The sequence below is a fragment of the Hesperophylax consimilis genome, chromosome 8 (genome assembly GCF_061612785.1).
Source record: "Hesperophylax consimilis isolate HC1 chromosome 8, BYU_Hcon_1.0, whole genome shotgun sequence".
NCBI lineage: Eukaryota > Metazoa > Arthropoda > Insecta > Trichoptera > Limnephilidae > Hesperophylax > Hesperophylax consimilis.
Window position 1 is genome coordinate 19,383,735 of NC_142843.1, and position 25,663 is coordinate 19,409,397.

Here is a 25,663-nt window from a genome sequence, read left to right on the forward strand (position 1 = left end):
TTATACCGAGGGACCAATCACATTTAGGAAAGTGAATTCTGATAAAAAAAACCTTGTACTGTAGTACCGCCCAGCATAAAATTTTATTTTCCCTTCGTAAACACGCTCATTAAAGAACATAAATATATATTATTCAAATAAATACCGGAAATTCAAACTATATCCAATTTTCTAATTATCTAAATCCTGTATCTAAATTTAGCTAATAAACAATTAGTTAATTTCTGTAAAATAAGTTTAAAAACACTGGCATATTTTTTTTTCAGTATGCAAAGTGTTTAATTAATGCTTTCCTTTCCTGACCTCTGATATTACAAATGGTGTACATATTACTATTATTATTATAATTTTTATACCTTCCAAAACCAATACCGCCAAAAGTAAATGGCTACCCGAGTAGAATGGCTAGTGCCATTAATTCTTCACGAACTGCCACTACTGTATATTGCAAAGCTTCAAATTTTGTTTCACTTAATGCCCTTTACTTAGTCAACTTTCAACTTTAATATTAAATACAATTCTTCATCGATAATTGCAAAATAAAAATTATAAGCTTTTAAAAAAATTATTTCATTGTACTTAAGTGACCAACTCAGGCACGGCAGCTCCATCGAAACCAGTGTCGAATTAGCCTCTCAGAAGCTGGACGTACTGTACAGGGCTTGCAGATACTTTAATAGTACACAACTGCTGACCCTGTACAAATAGCAAGTGCGCCACCCTGTTAAATTTGGTCAACACCTCTGGTCTGGAGCCCAAAAATACCCTGAAAAAACTCTTGACTCTTAACTCTTGATCAATGCTTATTATTTTGAATGAACCTTTGTCATGACTTCGAGCACTTTTATTGGGGCAAATTGTATTTAATGAATTTGATTACATGACTAAAGTCTAAATTTAATTTAATATTACGTACATATCACAAAATACTGCTTGAAAAGTCACTCTTTCAATTATAGTTAGATTGGTAGACAGTTCAAATCCGCTCTTCTCAGTTAAGCATTATTGTTTATCTATGAAATATTTGACAACACGCTCTCAAAAGTCACGGCTCGTGACAAGTCCGTTATCAAAGTGTCCAATATTGCAAATGTGTTGACAACAGTTTTAAAAATGCAACAAAGCTACGAAGCTTTCAATCCGGGCTCACGGAACAGGCACTTTAAACTTTAGCTGTCAGTGACGATTAAACTGTTATGAATCCTTAATAGCCAGTCGAATTGACAAATACAATAGTTTTCTTTCAAAGGCTCTAGTAGGCGTCATAGTAGAAGTTATTTCTGATGGCATGGACCAACCCAGAAAGTTTCAGTATTGAATTTTATAGCTGAATATCACAAATATATAATATTTCAGAAATTACAGTACGATCACGATACAACTAATATAAAGAACGTTCAAAGGACATTACGTCCAGGAGGTCTAGCACGGACGATCGATAAAGCCATATATCAATACGATATTGAAAATTCGTTATCTACGGTCAGTTAGTGATATTTGCGAGCACGGTCAACGATTGATAAAACATGTTCCCGACGCCGATAGATCATTTTTAGAGCGGCTCCATAGTATCAGGTAAGCTTCGGCAAGGTGCTAATATACACTTTTTTAATAATGTCGTTTTTTGTGCAAAATTGCTGGCTTATTAATAAACAGAGTTGAACTAATGAAGCTCTAAGAATTGAAAGAACTCGTATCCGCGGCAATTTGAAACCGTTAGGGCCAGTGATGCTACATTGGTCCGGGCTTCGAGAAACGAATTTATTCACAAAACAAGATAAATAATAACCTGATTACCTAATCAACTCCCTTTTTAGTCTCAAAAGATAAATGCGGAGTACCGGTGCATATTTAGGTTAGTATTCAAGTTATTAAATTGGTGTCAATTTATAAATATTTTTACGTGGCTGTCTGACGATTGACGTTTCGGAATGTTCATTCATATATAACACCTGAAGTGCTGTCAGCGTATGTAGATTTCTTATCTGTAGCATTATCAATATCGGTCTTGCTATTAAAAGCGCGACCGTGCTCGGGAAATTGGTATAAAATCATCACTAGCTAAGCCTGCTCGATCAGATATTATAAAGTTAATGATTTTACTGTGCCAGACTCCCCCCAGTGGACATAACTTAATCCAAAATATCATTTATAACTTGTAAGTTATATTTTATATTACATTGAAAACACTGTTTATTTACATGAGCAAAACAAACTTCGAACAAAAGATGACCCCGCCATGATATACTCAAGAACTAAGTCAAAGAATCTTCACAAGACAAACCTGGTAAGTTTTGTGCAAACGTTTGCATTCTAGACAATAAATAACAAACAGACTATTCCAAGCAAAACAACGGGGGAGACTTAAGCTGAAACTAAGGTACTTAGCGCGGAGCTTAGTTCCGAAAAGATGTCTGCAAAATTAGCCCCACCAAAACAAGATGGAGCGAGTTATGGCGGAGTCATATCTGAATAATAAGAGAAGTGTCGGCAGGTATGCAATACGTCTTGTCTTTTTAGCTCATGCAACCAACCAACCAACCGACTGCCGCAGGTCTTGCTTGTCGCCATCGGTACAGAGAATATACGGTTCGAGTATATTCTCTGTACGGCGCGGGCGGGTGGAAAACAAAGTTGGAAGTTTTCAGAATGTCGCGTAAATGAAATGCTTCATTTAAAAAATAGGGAAAGGCTTTAACCGATTTTTTGTAGTTTAAATTTTTTCGGAGGCTAATATGACACAGACGTATTCAGAGAAATAGTGACAATTATCAAACTGCTTAAAATTAAAATGAAGTTCTACAAAATAAACTTGAAAACGATACATAATAGTAAAAATTACTCATCTGGGTGAATTTTAGCAAATCATATTGGGAAACATTACTTCTTTGTTTGAATCATGTGTCATTGTGAGGTTCACCCGGTGATCTGGTCTACAGTTAACAAATGTTTTTTTTTGTATATCTTCATAATTTGATAAAATCCATGGGAAATTTTTGGCCAATCCAGTGACAACACAATAATTAAACCAGTGGCATAAATAATACTAGTAAAAATGAAATTACATTTGTCACAGTAATTATTAACATACGATGCCCACAATAATAATAATAATAACAATTGGATGACTTGTATAGCGCCGTTTTTGTGCAAAATCACCTCAAGGGCGCTGTACAAACTTATAATACATTTCTACAGTGATCTATGTTATTACTTAACTATTTATGGAGAAAATATACAGTACAAAACTTACCTGGTAGGTCACTTGAGATTGAAATTTAGATACAGGATTTAGGACTTAATTTAAAAATTGAATATAACTGGACTTTCTCTTATGAATAGTATATTTAATTTAAGGGTACGATAACTTAGTAGTTACAAACATTTGACAAAAAGTAGTTTGGTTAGTGTTAAGTTACTACTAAATATTGATATCAAATGTGTTTTTGGGTTGCTCCTGATTGTATCCCCAAACAAAATCACGTAGCTCAAATCGCGCTAACTTTCCTAATACCCGTTGTATTTTCAGTGTTACATTGTTAGGTTGGATTAGTTACTACGATATTTCCTTATTGGTCTCATTAAAGGGTATTCCTAGTATACTATTTTTGCAATCCTAAAGCAAAACCGCGTATATTAAATCGCGCTAACCTTCCCTACGTTTAATTAGCCCGCTGTAGTTTCAGAGTTACAGTGTTAGCACTCATCCCCGTCTGCCGTTATAATTCTTGGCAGTTATGTGTCGCCTGCAGACAGTTTCTTCCATCACACATAATCCTTCCGTGCTGTTCTACTGTTATGGAGTCGGTTCGTTAGCGGAATAGTGCGGCCGTGTTTTTGCTCTAATGTAGCAAAACGTCTCGGAAAATTCGTACACATTCCATTAATAGAACAAGTTGCTTGTGTCGGATGTGTCATGGGAGATGCATATTAACATTTCTAACTGTATTGTTGGGAATGTTATCTAGAACTAATTTTGGATGCTTGAGTACTTTTTCATTCTCTTATTATTTTTCATATTATGTTGAAATAACGTCAACACCTATTAATAATACGTATGATAAACATTTTAATGAATCCCCAAATGGGGTATACGAAGCTGAATGGAGTGGGTGGGGAAGGAGATGGGAGAGAGAAAGGTTAGAACCATGGTCGAACGTGGGTAACGCTCTCGACTAGCAATCCGGTGGTCGCGGGTTTATATCAGTTAATATTTGTGTTATTTCACAGACTATTCAATTAAAATAATATATAGTATATTTGTGGCACGTCCCAGAATGGAAGATACTCTCAGTATCGCTCTGGTGTAAGACCACTATTCAGAATTAAAACATGGCTTAAAATGGCTTTAGCCGTTTTTAGTGACCAGATCTGAATAGCAAGGTACTTTTCCGCCTTCCTCTACCACATCTCCTTCTCGTCCCCACTACCTCCAACCTCATAACATACCCCAATTGAAATGGGGTTGCCATAGACTCACTGGATCCAAACGGTTGGGAGTAGTTGGGACTCTTGTGCGGTATTCTCATAAAAAATGCAAATTTTCTATTATTGAAGGTCGTACTCCCAAATCCTGATTCCAAGATCAATTGATTTTTGCAACGCCTAAGAGTCTCCGAATAAGTTAGGGGACTTTTCTGATAATATCATGTAATTTTAAAAGCTCAATAAAATATGATAGAAATACATTTTCATAAAATTAAATGAAACTCGCCATGTGTGTGTTTCAGTGGCGGCTCGTGACTTTTGGTTGTACTAGAGCAAGGCTGCCCAACCTTTTTAACAGTTGGGCCAAATTGACGATTTTGAATCACTGGCGGGCCACTGAATACCTGACGGTTCCTATTTCCATGGGGGGGGGGGTTGTTAGAGAATTTCTTTAAAACATAATTCCTCACAAAAAAAAATCAGTGCTCCCCACCAAATATTTGAAATCCATGGGGGGGGGGTTGTTGTTACGGAACTTCGCTGAGAAAAAATTCCGCGCACCCAAAAACATCATATGTGGTTCCCCACAACAATTTTTCGAATTCCATGGGGGGGGGGGGTGGCTACAAGATTCCATTTCGGACGCAAAAAATACTATATCAAAATTGGTGTATTTTTGTATAAAAAGCTTTGATTATATAAATGTCTAGATAGAGTGTCGCACTGTTATTCCGACAGAAAGAACAGGCCAGATTTGAAATACTTGTGTGCGTGTCACGCACACAAGTATACGCAACTTATATCGTTGACGTAAGCGCTTAACGTCACTGTAGGCGTATTGAGTGATACCAGCTCCCTAGTATTTCCCAAAAAAGTTGGGAAAAAATATGTTTCGATTTTGAGGGACCTATAATTCGTTTAATTTTGAATTCATTTAAGTAAGATAGTTTTCTACATAAATATAATGATATAAATGAAAAGAAAATCATTGTTGAAAGAGATTTATTTTTATTTGATTATTTTTAACAAATAAACAAGAAAAACGAAAAATAAGAAAGATACGGGATCGCTTCCTTTTTCAACCTTCGACGCTTTTGATTGTTGACAAAATACAGGTCTTTGGCAAGGAAATGATCAGAGCAAATAACAGATGTTTTAGCTGGTTGCCAGACATCCTCTCCGCGGCTTTTTCTTATTATTTCTATCCACTTACTTCTTAATATAGGATCATTAGGTATTCTGTAAAATATGCATGAATAAAATTTAAAGTTTACTTGATACTTCACCAAACAAACCTGTCACATTTTTTTGTTATTTTAATAGATAAACAAATTTCGAATTCATAACTTTTTTAAATATAGTGTCAACGCGAAGAATTTACAAAAACTTAAACACAAAGACAAACTTTCACATTTATAATATTATTATATATAGTGTACTTTGGGTAATTATTAAAACCTATTTTAAAATTAACAACGCACTCATGGGAAATTTTTTTATTTACTAGATTCTTATATTTCTTAAAGAGATGAATCATTTAAATTTACTGAATTTAAAGTTAATGTTCTTTATAAATAGAACGGCGTCATTTGCGCCTTGCAATTTTTACCTTATGTGGGTATTTTAATTTGAAGAACAGGCAACCCTGTAAACAATGCGTCAAAATATGGCGTTGTCAAGACGATGATAAGACTAAATTACACTATTAAAACTGAATTGTTTCTTTAACTAAACGGTTATTATATGGCTTTGAAAAGGTAACTTACCTATGATAGGTAACACTTTTAGTTATATTCAATCGTCCTTTGTAATTTCTGCACACTGTTATAGCGCGAATCGTCATTTTCAAATGTCACACAACACGTGTTTACCGCACAGCGATAGTTTCGCAACTGAGCGGACTGAACGATCTTATCAGCCAACAGTTGGCTGATATTTTTTTTGGCGTTTCGTCGCTCGAACGCTCAATCTAGACATTTATATAATCAAAGATAAAAAGTAAGTTCAACAGGTTAGATTTTTTCGTCGCTGATTCTCGGTCTGAGTAGCCCAAATAGCGATAAATCACCTTCGTTGGCAACACTGGTGACCGCGCGCAAGCGGCATTGTTTGTTTTACCGCAGGCCCGCGACACTTTTTCAAATTGGCGGATTGGCGGGTTTTTTGAAAATGGTTTACGCGGGCCACTTATAATTCGTTCGCGGGCCACATTATGGCCCGCTGGCCTGGGGTTGGGCAGCCTTGTACTAGAGTATTAATATTTCAAAAAATGGCATTATTAATGTTGTTGTAGCTGAATACAATTTTTTTTTCGATAATTCAATTCTTTGTATGAAGATGTTCAGAAAATCCAAACTGAAATTTCTTGAAAATCTTTACACAAAAAAATCGAATTTTCGAAAAAAAAAAAATATCGTTTTCAGCTACGAAAACATCAGTAATGTCAATTTTTTTCAAATGTAGTACTCTATTACACTGAAAAGTCACGAGCCGCCATTGGTGTTTGACGGATCAAGTGAAGTTGAGAAAATTACAAAATTTACCCAAATGATTATCCATGGGAGGAATAGTGGAAACATGATAAAAGAAGCAGCTACAATCAGAACAAGAGATCAGTGCATTACAGTTAGACATTATCGTGAAATATATTCAACTGAATTTACCAATAAAATAATTATGTGTTATATTTATTTATTTATAGTGGGGTTTTACAGATGGTCTCACTTACCTGAGGATAATCCAGTTATAAAAACTCAGTCGATATACAAATTTGTACAACAATTACAAAAAATCATACCTATATCATCTTCCATAATACATAATATCATAATACGGGCATGTGCCTAGTATGGTGGCTGTAGAAACAAAAAAAAATAACCAGTTAAATTTTTATGAATAGAGAAACACAAAAAAAAATAGTGCGAAACATAAAAAATATATACACACACATAGGCAATATGGGCACGTCAAGATCGTATTCAGAAAACTGGTGTTACGTGTACGTTATGAGTCAGCATTAGATAAAGTATAGTGATAGTAAAGTACAGTTGTTATGACAGCGTAAGCAGCAGATCTGTTTGCAGGTGTACATTGTACTGTACTGAACCTACTGTACTGACTAGCTGGGTCGGCGTCGACGCTACAGTCGTGACTTCTCTGGAACTACGGGAAGTGTGTCAAGAAGCGTCGCGACGCTAATCTACGTGATTTGCGAGCTACGCCGCACACGTGATGTAGATTAGTGCCAATCTATTAATAAGCATTTTTTATCAATATCTTAAAACATGTATGCCAAAAAGATATTTTAACACTATGTTTGTAGTTTGTGATACAAAAATATTAATAATAATAAAAGTATTTTATTATCTTTTTTTGTGAAAAATAGATATATTGATATTCTCACTGGGATCTCCCATGCTGCGCATTTAATTTACATATGATTAAAATTTAGTAGTATAAATGGCTAATATAAAGTAATTATAAATATATTACAAAGTTTTTTTTCTGAAATAATTATAAATATACTAAACGGTGTTTATTTGTTTAGTTGAGAGGTTTCAGCTTCTGTCTGTATTTGGTGTCAGTATATTATCGAGTTCTGATCTCCCTATGTTTGGTATTCAGCTTTTTATTTTTTTACCAAAATAAAAGCATTTTCGCAATGTCGTATATGTAGTTGCTTGTTGAATATGTTTTCGACCCTAAGATCTAGTGTTTCTAATATATATGTGTTAGTTGTTATTTCTTGTATTTTGTATTTATGAATCTAAAGGAGTATTATTTTAGAAAAGAGTTGTTTAAGTGATACGATGTTAGGTTTTTTGAATATTCGTCAGTACTAGTTCTAACAGAAACTTTTAGAATAATTTTCATTACGGTTTTTTGAGTGATGTTAGAATATTGTAATTTGCACTGCCCCATATATTTTAAGAGCGATTGGCAAAGAGCCGCGTAGATCTTTATTAAGTCTTTTTTACTGAGGACATTCCTGATCGTTTTGAAGAAATAACTTAATTTTTTTATTTAAATAGTTAATATTCTCAGTCAATTTTAAATTTTGAACAATTTTTACACCTAGATAAGTTACCCGGTCAAAGTTTTTCAATGAGGGACAATTATTACAGTTAAAAAAAAATATTTTAACTGGTTTATTATTATTCAAATACTTTGCTAGTGTCTGCTTGAACCATTCAAAAACATTTTCATTGTCAACAGACGTACCCAATCCCAAAAATGTTTACAGATGTTGAAAATTGCTTTAATGTGTATGTATAACGTATGTTTGAATGTGTGTAGCGTCAGTTCAATCATTAATGTCAGTAAAAAAGGGGGTTTTTTTTACTATAAACATAAAAGGAAACCAAAAACGTTACCAAAATCCAGTTATCTTCTTAGAAATACATATATTTAGACTAAGGCTTCTTAAATCAAGACTGAAGTCCTTTTCATAGAGATATTTGTTCGATGTATTGGGTATTGCAATTAAATATTTAGGTTTTATTTGCAATATCGCTTCCGACCGCCACCCCTGCGGCATGTGACGTCAGACGGCATACAACGTGATAAACTGTCAACAGCAGTTGTGACTTGTAGACCGAAAATACAAGCAGTCAAGACAGCAAGCACTAAACACCGCTTCTGCCGAGGACTTGCAACTCGTCCCAAGTTAACCCTGTCAGTGCCTAAGTTATACTATATAGTTGACTGCGATGCGAAGCGATGCACTAATGCGAAACATATATATTATAAAAGGAAACCACGCAGATTATTTCAGATGGTAAGTCTTAAATCAAGAAAATAAGATAAAAAATCAGGAGAAAAATTTTTTTTTTTTATATAGATATTATTAAAAATAAAAGCAAAAAAATGCATTGTTATAAGAAAGCTCTATAAAAATTTTAAATTTGAAACAAGTTGCCCCGCCGCGAATCGATCCCCGACCAACTGCTTGGAAGGCAAATACGCTGAACATTACGCCACCAACTAATATAAGAACTTTTATTTGCACTGAAAACATAAGAATTATGTATTTTTAAATTATTTTAATGTTAAATAGGTATATCACATCACATTCGAAATTATATTTATAAATTATAACTCACTTCGTTTGAATTTTCAGAAAATTGTAAAACCTCAAAAAAGATTAAAGCCGATTGTTTATTTTTTAAAACGTACAAAAATAGGTAACTTAATGAAGTATCTTCGGTACTTTAAATTTGAAACACGCAATCGATAGTCTAAAATAATCTTAAATTTTAAAAAAAATAATTGAGAGTGTAATTGTAATTGAAGTTTTAAATTACCTAATTATTTAATTAGTGACTGGTCATTCGTAATGCGACACTTCACCATGCTAGGTGTTATTTTTTTTTCATAATTTTATTTTATTAGCCTTTAATTCCCTCAAATTGCTGCCATTCGTTCGAGCTGCGAGATAATACCATATTTGCAGCAATTAATACTTTGATGCATGGTGACCCCAATAAGACACCAACTGTGTAATATGGGACGAAAGATTTGCTTTAGTTTAAGTGTGTATCTTCGGTCTGTGGTTACATGACTATTTCATCATCTGCAGAATACTTGTTCGAGGTCTGAGCTTTTTGTTTTAGGAGATCGTCTCCAATCTAAGATGCGTTTGATACGCCACTATCAATTGCAGTGTGGTTACCTTCATTTCGCATAACATTGAATAAAGGTTGATTGGAACTGTTTATTGACAGCTTCCTACTCGCCTGATGATATCACGGACTTCGCGCAACTCGTACCAGTTGATGTTATTATATCACTTACGGTGTATGTAAATGTTGTTGGCACTCAACACCGTTATGCGAAGAACAGTAAAACTATCAAGGAACATAAACGATCGGAGATTGGTAATAAATTTATAAGCACCAACATCATAACACATAGATAACAGTACTAAATTTCTTAGTAACAATAACTTTTTGTTCTTGTGAAAACGCAAAATTAAAAAACAAAGCGTTTTTTTAATAATTTCTATTCATGTATTAAAGTATCAATAAAATAATGTCGGCGTAACATCAAAAATAATATGTAGGTAATAAGTACGCTCGAGTGGCTCGAATTCGAAAAGGTAAATGAATTTACAAAATTTAATAGCATGAATAGTAGATGGCTACGATAATTCATGTCACTCGTCGCCCGTTTTCATATATCCCGCTACTAAAGTCCTACACATTCAGAATCGAAGTTCGTGGGACATTAATTTCAATATCATCTTTTGACCCGTCCGCGTCCACCGATCGCTCGCCATATTGGTCCGTGACACATGTCGTGACGTCACATCCGTCCAAGTTACGATCGATGCCAGAGACACTGCCGTGTAATTAAGGCAATAAATCTCACCGTATCGAATGTGTAAATTACCATCTATCCGCCATAAAAATGCCGCATTCACCAAAAAGAGAAACATCCGAGCATTATAGAAATGTGTAGTATGGTTCGGGAATTAAAACCGATGTTTACGGGTCGGATTCTTCGTGAAGGATCGTAGAAACCCCCATTGCTTGAGGGACATAAATCTGGAAAATGCGACAGGCTGAATGACTTCACGCGCGTATTTTATTAATTTTTGAAATAGGCTCATTGACGTCGGAAAAGGTGGAGGAATGCCAGCGATCAGCAATCAAGCTGGTTTTAGGAGAAGCAGTATTCTGAGAGCGAGTCCACTCTCCAGTTCAGGTAGAGCGGGATTGTTTATGTGACTGGGCAAGATACCAACAGGCCCGGCTAAATAATGCAACTTATGCTCATGAATCTGTCCCATAGAATACTTTATATTCCGTGATAAAACCAAGGTAGACTCCGTCCATACTATACTACACTAAACTAGACCCAATACAGAACAGGTAACCAATACCGTGTGACTAATTTTCAATAAAATATAAATATATTTTTTTATTTAGTAGCTGAACCAAATGATCCCAAGCCTGTCGTTTAATCGGTATTTACGAGCTTGCTGTAGGGTAAAAATAAAACAATAAATTTATATAAAAAGCATAATGTGGATACCTAGAATACCCGTTTTCAAAGAAAACTTGCCGAAGTGTATCAGTCACCCAGAGTTTGGTGAACCGGAAAACAGTCACTCAATGTTACAAAGAGGAAATTAGAATGACGTGCAAATTGATTGTTGAGTTTTAAAAATAATCTAATCAAAGGAAGTCACAAATCAAACACTTTTTGTAGGGACTCATAATGGGGAAGATGATTTTGAAAATTAACAGCAAAAGCTTTAAAAATTTTTAAATCTTATGTCTGTAATGATTTGTTTTTAACCTTACGTGTGGAAGCTTTAACGTAAATGCCTCTGCCAAGTGGCTCACTTAACTTTTTACTGCGTTTTATTTCCTCACGCGTAACCTACGCATCCTCCTAAATACTTTACTTTAATTTCCCTCATCCAATCTCATTCCTTTCACTTTTTATTAGAAGACAATTTATTCACAAATAATATTTTGAAAATATATTTTTTCTCGGAAAAATTAGTTTGCCTGACAACCGGCTATTGGTTATATAAGCCACCTTTCGTAATTTACTAAAATGCACATAGAGTCTTGAAGAACGAAAAACGTAATTATTTTGGAAGTGGGCATTATATGTAGGTATTTTTTTTTAATTCGAAACGTGGTATAAATGTACATACTTCTATAACTTCTTCAGAACGATTATATGTGCAGGTCTGAGTTCCACGCGAGTCTACGAATTCCTCGATATTCTCGTTTTATTAACCCAGAGAAATACCTGGCATTGGGTGAAATCCATAAATACAAATGCGATCACTCGTGTCCTCGCTTACCCCCGTAAGCAGATGATCTCGCCGAGCCTACATAAATATCTAAATAATGCAGGGTAGGTATTAGAAATATCTAAGCTTGAAAACAAAAAGATTTATCATGATCGTTTTAATATTTTGTCTGTAAATAAGAAAATCACAGATGAAAAAGCTCTCAATTTCAAAATGGATTAGCAATACATATTATTATATAAGCGTATTTTGCTAACGGTATTAACCTTTTGAACCGTTGCGTTGTTTGGATTCGATTATTATGGGACCTATGCAAGGGTTAATAATAAATGTTCCAATAGGAAATAAATGATTGTTTGAAATGAGATTGAAATAAGTACTTACAGAAATTCTTCTAATTGTTAGCTTTCAAAGTTAACAACCAGATATTTAGCCACTTTTACCGACAACCTAATCCTAAATTAATTGTTGTTAATCAATTATGTAATATTTTATTAAAGTCCTTATGTTTAAAGTAGAGAAAAAAATTATTTCGGTAGCAACTTTTGATCAGCCTCGATTATTTCCATTATTTATACAAGTCGCATCCAGGAATTAATATTAATAAAAAAATGTTTTAAATAAATTCATCGTGGATTGAATAAAGGGTGATAAGGTATTGTTATGTTTGGAGTATTTCGCAATTGCTTAATTTATAAGCAAAATAAAAATTGCAATACACAGTCGATAACGGAATTTCGTTGTTTTGAGCCAAGTAGTTTCGTCGTTTATATGAGGCGATGTCACCTAGTAGGCCGAGGTCTGGCACGGTACGACGCGATGCGATCCGGTGCGATCCTGCTACGGGGTCCCTCGGGATTCTGGTTTTGCAATCGAAAGGATCGAACCCGGAGCGGTGTCTGCGTGTCGATCCTCAATAGAGATAGACGGGAATTACACGGGCAAATAAATTACATAGATAAAGGCATAGGCAAAACGGGCTGCGTTTATCAGGACAAAAGGACGAGGACAAGTGGGCAGGACGCAGGGGCGCCCGGAAAAAAAATCAATAAAAACACACATTTTTAACGAACATTTTAACGAATCCAGATTATTATTTTTTTATTAGTCAAATTTATAGAATTAAAGTTAATTTTCAAATAGCCTAATTGCATGAGTTAGCAATATTACTTTATTTATTTTTTTGGTGTAATAACTCTTTTTCCTGCTTTTCGAGACCAGCGAGATTATGGCGACCCCTATTGGGAATTTTTATGAAGGCAAGAATGTTGTGGAAAGGAAAACTGTGAAGATTGAGACTTTAGGATTTAGTTCTCGTTTGATATTAAACGAATTCATTTTTTCTAGCAAATTATTTAAATTTTGTTTTTGAATTACGAGCCCTCACAATACCAATAATGAAAATACATTTAACCTTGTAATGCAGAGATGCTTGCAATCAAAAATAATTTATTTTAAACGAATGTGAATTTTACATAAACACAAACTGCATAAACCTTTTGGCCGTGAAGCACACGAATGCACATGTACGCGCCAATAATCCGTGCCTCCAGTGTTAAACGCAAGTAGATTTGTTTTAATTTTCACGCAAAGTAAGAAAAACTTAATAGATATATAATAATAACAAAATGACACATAAAAACTCGACGATAAAAACACATAGGAAGTCATATTTGTCCAGCGCCCTTGACGTGATTTTTCATAAAAACAGTGCATATGAACGATGCGGTAAATTTAAATAAAAATAAAATAAATTAATAGATAATTATATATATAAAACATCGGAAACGTGGCTAAAAGGATAAGAAGATCATAAAAAATAGTAGAAGTAAGTAGTCAATTTATAAAAACAGCAAAAATGTATTGTTAACCCGATTTACCACTGCCGATCGCGAACAAAATAACTTAATAAATAAACAAATAGAATCTTCCAGATCGCGCAGTGGCGGCGCACAGTTCGTGGAAGCGCCCCCGACTACCTGTAACTTGCACATATCGGCCGATCTGTGCCGCTCTCCCGGCATCTCCGCCCCCCGCCGCCACACACCGACCCTAAATATAATCTCTACACGACCGCGCCACTGGAAATAACTCGTAAGGTTTCATTAGTGAGTTTAAATGCCAGGTGATAGCAATAACAATACAAATTATTTCACATTTTAACGTTTATAGAAGTCATACATGTATTATAAACTATTGTTAGATTTTTTTTAGTTTGCCGAGTGCTCAAAATCCTTCCTTGCTTTTTGTCGGGTTTTTATCTGGTGGCACAATTCAACGTGTAATTTTTTGAATCTATTACGCGTTTAAAAATTAAAAATTTCAACTTATATTTGAAATAAATAAAATACATTACGAAACTAATGGGAATTTCCAAAACATCATCTATCTTTTTTACTTATAGGATATTTACATGTCGAACCACTCCCGAAGTTAGAGTACTTTACCCCCGGACAAGTTGTATATTTTGAAGACATTTTCTGCTTGTAATTCTATACGGTAATTAACCTCGGATGGGTTCACGACTGTTAGTAGAATAAAAAAAGGAGAAGTTTATATTAGAAATACTTAGCTTTCAGCAAAACTTAGCTTTTTCTTGCCCATCAAGTAAACACATCTCGAGATAAACGAGATGAAAATGTTCTTTCTTTAAAAATCCACGTATCACACCTAAATTTTCACGTAATGTATCAGAGAATACGCAGCACGTAGGGCAAAATCACCTCCATTTCGGTTCAATGGAGGGTCGTGGTGTCTTTTAAAAAATATAAATAAAATACTTGGAGAACAAAATACAAATTCGTTCATCTTTAACAGTTTCTAATATGGATTGAGCTATCAGAGATGAAAAGTAAAAGTAAATACATGTGGTATGAACATTTACACATAAAATATTTTTTTAAAGCATGTTGTTGTCAATAATATAATTAATTTCACGCAATAGCTTTTACGTGATGTAAAAAAAGCTTGAAGTAAAGCCCCCGATAAGATCGCGTTGTAGTCGAGGAAATCAAACAATTAATTTTTAACGAAGTCCATTAAAGAAAATACCAGTTAATTTTAATTTAATGTATAGCACATACCAATTATTTGAAACCTTGATTAATGCACAGTAAAATTTTATTGTAATATTTTAAAAGTCGCCCGTTTTCCGAGCAAGCATTAGCATGTAGTTTAACGAATTTTTATTATATATATTACGGGCAGTTTGCATCAAAGAAATTTCGCGACCACCTGTAAGATATATCAAATGACTCCACAGTAGATAGATTACTGTGCGCCTCTGGATTAATGTCACCACCTAATCTGAATGGGCTGAAGGTAGAACTACATATCATCCCATGAAGTATTGTTTGAAGGCGCTGCAGTTATTAACCCTGCTTGAGAATAAATACCACGCATTACATCCCAACCTATCTCTTACAACAGCTGTCTTAAACCAGTACTACGCGGAAGCTTTACAGAATATGGGTTATATTTGGATTTTAAAAAGAAAAATAATTTTTTGATTATTTGCTACGAAATTCCGATCAAACTATTTTTTGTGATTTACAGATCGGATAATTTTAAGGAATTAAACACAACAACTTAGGTAAGAAAAAAAGAGGGAACCTATTAATAATGCAAGCGTTTACAAGGGAGAAATGAATTCTTTGTGAGGCAAAAGAAACTGTTTTTTTGGGAGTAAGGAAACAAAAAGTACTAGTTGTTTGAAATGATTTTTTGTGATATATAGGGACAAAGGTCATCCAAACAATTATGATAGTTGTCCAGCCAGCAGCCAGTAACAGTGGCGTAGCCCTCAATGCACAATATGCGCTGGGGGCTGGGGCGGAGGCAGAGCAAGCGGCCCCATTATGTATAATACGTTTGTCCCGAGCACCGCAGCGTCCATATTTCGCTTCGGAATTGTGCACCGGAACTTTTAAATTGTATCCAGACCGGCGTAAAGTTTGGGCAATACTCGTATTTTTGTGCCATTTTACGTCCGAACGGGAGAGGGGTGCGAAGCGCTCTGTTTAGCGGTGAATGGAGGGGAGGCTTTAACTGGGGAGGTGGGGAACGGAGGCTTTCACGGGGCAAGAGTCAGATACTCTCCAAGCTGGAAAACTCAAAGTTCGATATTTTGCAAGTATTTTCGGGTTAACTTGTAAATCACTCCAGTAACACGTCACGAGTGCAAGAATCTTTACTAGGTGCATCGAAAATAAATGATTTAATAAAACAAACGATCAAATATGACGCAAAGTAATTATCAATGAAACTTGAATAAACATTTATATTATTAAGATACTTGTAGGCTATTTTGTTTTATCTGTGGTAATGAGTGTGTTTACGTAATCAGATTATCTATAAATAAATATTGAGTCATCAGTCATTACTAAACTTTACGCATAAATTGTAAAAATCATATTAATTGAAGTGTATACTGAGAAATTCAAACATGTCATCACAATGTGCAACACACCCATATATCTAAAGCATACTAATCATAATACACACATTAAAAACCGTTTTATCTTTACTTAAATGAAATGTTCAATAGTGAATATAGTAGATGTACACCTTTTATTAGGAGTATAAAATCATGAGAAAATGTTTGATTAATATTTTGTATAGAATTTATCCTCGATTTATAATCGATCAAAACTAAACTTATTTAAATACGAACTAGCTTTATTTCACTATTTAGTTAGTACCTATACTTATTGGTAATATGTCTGTAATTAATATGTAATGATTTACGACGTCAGACACCAACAAAAAATGATTTATAATGTAATAAAATGTTTTCAATGGAATTATTTAATGAATGTCTGACAGAAATATAGAAAGTCTTGATTGATTGGTTTGAGCATCAAATTTTTGCGTATATTTCGTTGTGTTTTAAGCCTTGAACATTCTTCGGAGTTTCATGAAACATAGATATTATTTCACATGCACAATGACCTCCGAAAACATTTATTGCACTTTATGCGTTTTCATTGTTCTCAAAAGAGATAAATATTTGATTTTAGTAATAACTAGCGCAGGTCCATGAAAATTTGTGATATAAAATATTATTTGCGTCGGGATCAAAAAAAAAATTAGAGAATATAAGAAAACAACCATTTGAATGAATTCCGTAACAGAACATTAAAAATCATTACTCAGATCTGTGAAAAATTATAACAAAAGAAATACTTGTTCTTGTGCTTAAATATTGTAGTTAATTATTAAATGATAATGGTACCTACTTTATCGCTTGTCTGATATGATGTAATAGGTACTTATTATCAGATTCATATTTGAAAAATTAAAAGTTCATTGAAGTTGATAAATTGTAAACAATCCGCAGGAATACGCAGGAATACGCATGCACGCACAGACAAACGACAAGCTGTAAAAAATAATAACATGTTTATGAACGATGTTTAAGCTAATAATAGTTAAACAGAAAAGTTTAAATAACAATATTAGAATGTGTAATTCGACTAACCAAAAAAAATAAAAAATTACGACAAGTGGCAAGTAAAACAAGAAGAAAGTTTCGCAAAGTTTATACAAAAGGGTTTCCGTAAATTTGGAATTCATATAAAATCAACTGATATTTTTTTAATCGTGTTAGTTTGAGGACATTTTTTGATCTGCATAATTTATAAAAGATAATAAATAATTTATAATTTACGGTTCCATGATAACTCAACACAGTGACTATTCAACAGTCATTAAAAACGATGAAAATAATAATTTAAACCTAACACCTAGGTTAGGTTATGTTAGGTTAGACCTAACCTAGTTAACCCAGTTAATAAAGTTTTTGTTTCATCACTTTCCATTACTTTATATAACTTCTTAAAGATGTGATGAATTATCATTTTGATGATTTATCCGGTCACCGTAGAAACCTAATGTTAATACTATTTTATATGTACAGAACTTATTTATTTAATAAAAAAATACTAATTTAATTTAAATATATATAATATGAACACTCCCCCATAAACGAGCTGACGATATCATTTAGCTACACAATCATTTCACAGTGAAATTAGAAAGTTTTTTTTCTGTTTTTATTTAGTTTCCAAAAAAATTAATCATACAACTGAATGCTAGATCTATTTTATGTGTAACATTATCAAGGACCAAAGTAGGATGTTATTTTCTGTTTGCTATTCACTCCTTCGATTGTAATACAATAGGAATGTATTAGTAATCAGCGATTTCGCATTCAGCGTGAATGTATTAATATAATGTATGCATTGGATCAAACATAACTTTACTGTCTGACATCAAAGAAGTCAATAATTTCATAAGACCGAGACGTCTGGCGACAGTAGGGATGCGCCTTAATCAGGGGAGTTGAACAATTGGAATACGAGCCGAACACAAAAAAAATTTAATTCAGATTTCCATGCAACTATCAATGGGTTCAAAATAACACGTGCTATCGATTTGAGTATGTCCAAATTTTGCTTAGCAATTGCATATTCTTAATTCATTTTGCCACGGAGATTGAGTTTGGCCAACCTTGAAAACGGAGGTAGCTTATTCAAAAACTGTCTAAAGAATAAAAAAAACGAAAAGATAAAATAAAAAAAATTAACGGTCACAGCTAGGAATCAAACTCAGGACTACCTTAATAATAATAATAACAATATATAGATGATTTGTATAGCGCCGTTCAAAATTACCTCAAGGGCGCTGTACAAATATATAATACATTTCTACAATGATCTATGTTATAACTAACTATATATGGAGATATTATACAGTACAACACTTACCTGGTAGGTCTCTTGAGATAGTTAATTAACATTAACTAATTGTTTATTAGTGAAATTTAGATACAGGATTTAGAACATAATTAACCTCATTTGAAAAGGTAGTTGCCAAAAATATGGGAAAAATTAGTTGCAAGATTATATTGTTAACTCTGAATTCTAAATATGAGATCGAAAAATATAAGTTTAATAATTGGGTCACAATGGTGGAGTTGTTAAGACGCTGTCCCGGTAAGACAAGTGGTTTCGATTCCTAGTTGTCACAGTTATCTTTTGTTTCGTTTAGGTTTATTAGTATTATCTTTTGTTCAATGTTTTGTTATTCTCCCTGACATCGTGGTATTTACAACATCTTTCACAATTTTGTGTTTGTTATTATGATGCAGAGTTTAAGTTAAATTATTGTGTACAATGTAACTATAAGTTGGGTTATGATATAATTGTGAGTAAAATTTTAAGAATGTTCCAGCATAGTTTTATTTTAAATAAAAATAGGTAGAGAATTTATACAAATTCAAAGTAAGCGCCTCTTGAGTCATTCATTAAAACAAAGCCATACAAATTGTCAATTTAAATAATTGATAAATTTAGTAATTAATTTAAATATTTTTAACATAACTCTCGTGTAAAAGGTTCCCCAGCTCATTAATAGAGTCAGTTCCGAGAAGACACTAAGGATTCAGTTTCCGTCGAACTATTACTGAATACCAAGCTGACTGTATTTTATATCGCCTGCTCCCAAAGAGAATTTATAAAATGGCGATTAAAGAGATATTAATTATATCATTTACTATATTATGCGCGATTTATTTCACACTACCCGATTCCCTGCCAAGAGACGCATACTACGTGTTCCCTTTTGTTAATACGTAATTATAATTCACAAGAATACAGCATTATTTGTCAAGTGCGCTTTTTGCGTTAATTCACTTAAAAGCGATGCCATACGTAGTAATATGCAAAATCATGGGTTTTTGGTTTGAAAATTTAGTCGCCTAGAAATATTTCAGATGCTTTAATTAAATACTACTAGTAGAATACATCTTGGCCTTTGAAATAATCGAGTATTTTTTAGATAAGTCTTTTTATAAGCCCAGAAAAAAATAATGTAAAGGCTTACGAAAACTGCTTTAAAGTTCAAAATCTCCTACTTACGAACCCATTTTTGGTTATGATTTTATTTTATAATGTGGCAAATTAAGTTATTTATAAAATAAAAAATTAAATATTTATGCCTGAACATCCACAAAATAAAATAAAAGGCACTTTTTGGCCATGTTTTTTCTTGTATAAATCAAAACAGGTGGATGGTGTTAAGCGGGAATTTAAACCTTATCGCCATCTACGTAAGGGTTGTTATTGAAAGCGGCTCAATTTAAAATATTACACGACGTAGTGCATCGCCTTAAATGCGCAAATTAATTATTCATTGATATCATCCCATTTGACAGTCAGATAGATTGAGTTCGAATAACGGTATGTGGGTAAAGACTCTTTTAGGTATTCTAAAAATCTACCTTTACATGTATAAATCTTATTAAAGTTTGTATTGACGTTGAGCGTAAACTGATTCCGAAACCCTTATGTTCAAAAACATTAAATGCGCATATCGTCTAAGAGGCCGTATAAAGTTTCAGTTGAATCTCAGCTAGGTAGGTACCGACTTAATATTGAGGACGCTTCACAATTTATAGGACGTAAAAAATGTTGGTTGAAAAAAAAACTTTGTCCCTAAAAAGAAATTCATAATTTCATTACATAAGTCTTGTAAATTCATTTCAGCATCTCCCTCTCCCGTTCTTCGTCTCGTATAAAAACTTCAATATGTACTTTTCTTTAACAAATCCCACCTTCCCCATCAAGAAAAGATACTTATTGTATCTCTAAAGAAAATTTATTGTTTTTACGACTCACGTAGGAGTTTTATTATTTATATTTTTTGTTAGGGTGGTTCCCTCTCTACCCGCCCTTCCCCAAACCACGTCTGTCTCTTTATGAAAGGGGAAAGAGGTGTTGCGGTCCTTTTCATAGTACAATATCTAGGGCCTATCATCTAACATAATCTTTTATCTGACCTTTTTTCATTATACTGTTTGAATTATGGCTCGCAATGGCTGCCCCTAAAAACGGACTCAATTTGATTTTCTAGTACATTTAATAATTCGTAGACACAAAGAAGACGTGGATACGCGAGGGGCTGAATGGAGGTTTGGGCATTCCGACAGATCTATTTCACGTTGTCCAGATAAAGCTTTGTTTAAACTAACATTTAAGGCCAAGGAATACTAAAAATGAGTATCACTTATAAAATATTACGCATCTAACGAATAAGCCGGGTTTGATTCAAGTGTTATACTCTATAAGCTGTGCATAAAAAAAATCAAAGTAGAAAATTAGCCGAGAATAAAGCGAGTTCACAGTAGTAAAACTAACGTGTACTTCTACACTTAATTTCAGCGCAAGGATCTCCATTTAGATTGCCAGGGAATAACCAAGTTTTCTTGACAACGGAGCTCATCTCGCGCGATACAAAACAACGCGAAAACGCCCGGACAAGAACAAAGACCACGACTTTAATAAGTAAAAATAACAAAATGTTTTCGTTGTTCCACTCAACGGTCACAGTTGCAGTCAAAATATAAAAATGTCTCTCTGCCTCTGAGAGACAATGGGGCTGCACAAGGAGATGAGATAATGTGGGGCGAGGCGAGCCCCGGGGCTTGGCGGGCCTGAGGGTGGTGCGCCTCTGCCCCCTCACCCCCAACCCCCCAACCACCCAGGGCGGGTGGTTTATCTTTATGAGTCTGCAGGGTGAAATTATGACGACTGCAGGCTACGCCGGGGTGATGCCGTTATTGCGCGAGCGGGGACAAAACGGAAATGCGATTTGCAGTTAAAATAGCATTTTTAATAAGATTCGGACGGACAAGGGAGAGATCTGAGAAAACTTAATAGCGGATGTATCCTTCATGGATAGGTTCTTGTTTATTATGTGACTACGTACCTCCGTACGAACTGCCTTTTCGAGGAAGCCTTGTTGAACTAATATCTGGAAAACAGCGAGAAGATTCTTACCTGTAACAAGGAGAAAATATAGTTTTAAAAAACATGTAAATAAATTCAAGTAAAAATTAAAAATCAGATCTGTTCAATTGAAACATTTTATGATAAATTAAATTCAATAATTCTTACGCAGGATGATTCATTGGGCACTCATAACGTATATTAATGCAAAGTCGGTTCGGATTTATTAATAAAGCGGTGAGATGTTTTCTTTGAAGATGGTTACTTGAAATTCAAATGAAGTTTCAAGAAATTGACAGGTACCTTAAAATTTCGTAAAATATGCAAAAAAGGCAAAAACTCGCTTTTTAACAACATGGCGCCGGATTGAAATGATGAATATTCAATCGTCGTTTTGACATTTTGAATATTCATTGAGACAATAAAAGCCTTGGAAATAAAGGAGGCAATAAAAAGGATAACACAACCGATAATTTACTAAAATAGGATAAAATATATAATTTATAATTGGAATTTGTTCCGTTCAATACTAATTCAGTTTTATGATTATGAACTTTATGTCATCTTCAAATGTCCTCATTTAAACTAATTATTAATTTTGAAAACAGCTAAATGTTCTTATGTGGCATGTCAATAGAAAAAAAAGATCTTGTCATAATGTAGTGATTAATTAATTTTACTATTCATTGTCAAAAAATATGTTTTGGTAATAATAGCTGATAGCGTTTAAAATATGAATTTTGAACATTTTTAAATTGGGGGTAGGTAATCAGGTCATCATACAGAAAATGTGTTAATAAAATAGTATGGAGAATATTAATAAAGCAATAAGTACATTTGCAGTAGGTACTCATTTCAAAGAAGAAGACACACGACCAACATGGGCTTGGTGAAACGTTACTGTAAATGGCTTTAGCTATGTTTATCAAGTTGAAAAAATATATAAGTACCAATTTTAGAGGGTAAAAACCCAGTGGTTAAAGAACCAGTAATTCCTGAAGTTATTTGGAGTAAAAATGTAGATAACATATTGTCCACGGCTTTTTTTTCAGCCAACAACAAACAAAAAAAATCAGTTAGTATTGGATAAGAGTCTAACGGCCGGTGTTCCCAACTTTTCGAACCTCAATCTCATGCTCCGATGAGCCAAGCGATTTGTTCAGTAACGTTCGATTCGCCTGTTTCCAACCATCTTTACCGTTGATTACCTTAAGCGGCCCCGCTCACTTTCATAAGACAATAATATGACATCAAAGTAAAAACTTTCAATGTTAAATTAATGTTGACGAAATAATTATTGTATTTATTATTCATGCATATATTTTTTTTAAATACTGAGATATATAAACCCATATTTTATATGTATTTAAACAAACGTACGTAATATGTTAAAATAAAGTGTTTGCTTAGCTAAATTAATGCCACCGTGTCGCGAATATTTTTCACTCTATCGAAATTTTTTATAACTAGTTATTTACTGAGGAAAGCTTAATCCAGTAGTTTGGCTTCCTTAAATCGGTTGATCCCTCAGTCGTCACCTTTCCGTTGCAAAGAGCGTAGTTGTTCGTTTGAACAGTGTTGAAGAAAAATTTCGGCAAAACAGTCAGTAAGATTGGGAACAACAAGTGGTGAGTTGGGCGGTTACTCAGTGATGAAATGTAAAAAAAAATATTTGTTGTTTGTTTTTTAAAGAAAAAAACAAACCGACCAAAAAATGTGACCAGAGACCAAAATTTAATTTACTTTTACTCCAAATAATTTGAGGAATCACTGGATAAAATTAGTCAGGCACGTCTCTTAACACCCTGTATATTTTCTAACATATTTGTTATCGTTCTCTTATGTATATGGCCAGGAAACATAAAATCTTACATAATGGATCGATATTCTCTTTGTATTAGGGGGCATTCACACAATTCGCTAGTAGCAATCGTATTTTAATATTAGCATCAGCTAAACACCTGAATATTTTATAAATCCGGCCAGATTGGATGCTCGTTAATGGTTGTGCAACGGACGGAGATTGTGCGAACAGTCGCATTTGCCTGACAACGACATCCTACCGGATGTCCAAAAATCTGCACACGCTTTGCTCCAGATTACTCGTAATTTAAATTATTAATATAACACATGCGGTGTTATTTTTATGGTAATTTTGTACACATGCACGGAATAACAAGTAATGAATGGAAAGATAAAGAATTTTAGGGATTTAGAATGTGTTTATGATAGGGTTCATAAAAGCGTAATAACTGAACATCTCCGAATTAAACACCTAAATTTTAACTACGTCGTGTATACACTGATCAAAGTATAAAAAGACATCAAGCGATTTTGCCCGAATCTATCGAATCCGACCTAAACAATCCATTATCAATTTCTTTACAGTAAACTGAATTTATCAAAGCTCTCCAACCCATGGTTGAAAAACAGTTTGTATTTGAAAATAGTTGCATTGGCCTACAACATACCATACTGCAGAACATATTTTCTAGCACAGCATAGCATGACAAATTAATTTTCTAAAAGAGTAGATAAATTTAATTGATCTTTAAAATAACCCAAAAACTTTTTTTGCATTGGCAGCTACCTACCTTCCCAAATAAATTTTAAGAATGTTTGAATAGGAAATCATGTTATTTAAATAGGTATAAATGTGCCGTAGGTATATATAACCATAAAAATTGTGCACAGAAAATGTCATGCAAATTGCAAATTGCCGCCGTTAGAAGTCAGAGCTCGCGGTCCATGAATTAATCTGTCTTAAAAAATAATATTTCTCTTTGATAGTAAATCAAAGAAAATAAAAAATATAAGTAGTTATTTTTAGGTCTGAACCTACCAGGTATTAATAAGAACTACGTTGAGGACTTGATTCGTGATCCAAATACTAATACAAACTGTGTTTACGCAATTCAAATGGGATGAAGAACTACGATGTCAGGCGAGTGTAAGTGAGACAGAACAATTGGGATAAATTGGGCTAAATAGAACATTTATTTGTAGTAAAATCTTTATGCAAGGCAGTTTTTTTTTAATTTATTCTATGGTACCTAGATACAAATTTCAAAAACTTATATTAAAATCGTTCGAATAGTGTGTACTTTATCAGACTAAGGAAAGAAACCAACACAATTATAAGTCGTGAATCTGAAAATATTTCGGTTTCAAAAAGAGTCGAAACGTTTTGCAGCACCCTGTACTATGCGACGACATAAGGATCGCATAAACAGCCATCAGGTTCGGACTTATTTAACAGCTAATGTCGCCGTGGAAGTCGCGGCTGTCGCGAGGGGTTACACGTTGAAATGCAACTAAATGCTATGAGCCTAACTTCGGAGAAAACAAACCCACTGTGCGTTATGGGAATGTTGTCTTCCGCGTCTTCGCCAGGCGGCCATGCGTCACCACCACGCCGAAAATGCATTTTTAGATAATACACTAGTAGTTCCATGAACAGTAGACCTCGCGTAATCTTGGTTATTCCGATTTGAAAGATCGTAACGGTCGTGCAAACTCGGGCGGAGTAAAAAGGTACTATTCAACACGGCTACCATCTTGACAATATACAGACTAGACACGGAACATATAGGTACCGTGTCATGTCTTCCTCGGGGACCCCCGAGGAAGACATGGCACGACCAAGAGAATCAGATACTTGAGTCGGGCCAATAGT

At 34.0% G+C, this 25,663-nt stretch overlaps 1 protein-coding gene across 3 annotated transcripts in view; it reads right to left on the reverse strand.

Annotated features, from left to right (window-relative positions):
• The window catches only part of LOC149421681 (protein tiptop-like), a 480,936-nt gene that overhangs the window by 194,596 nt on the left and 260,677 nt on the right, over positions 1-25,663 (reverse strand). The gene's annotated exons all lie outside the window — the stretch shown is intronic.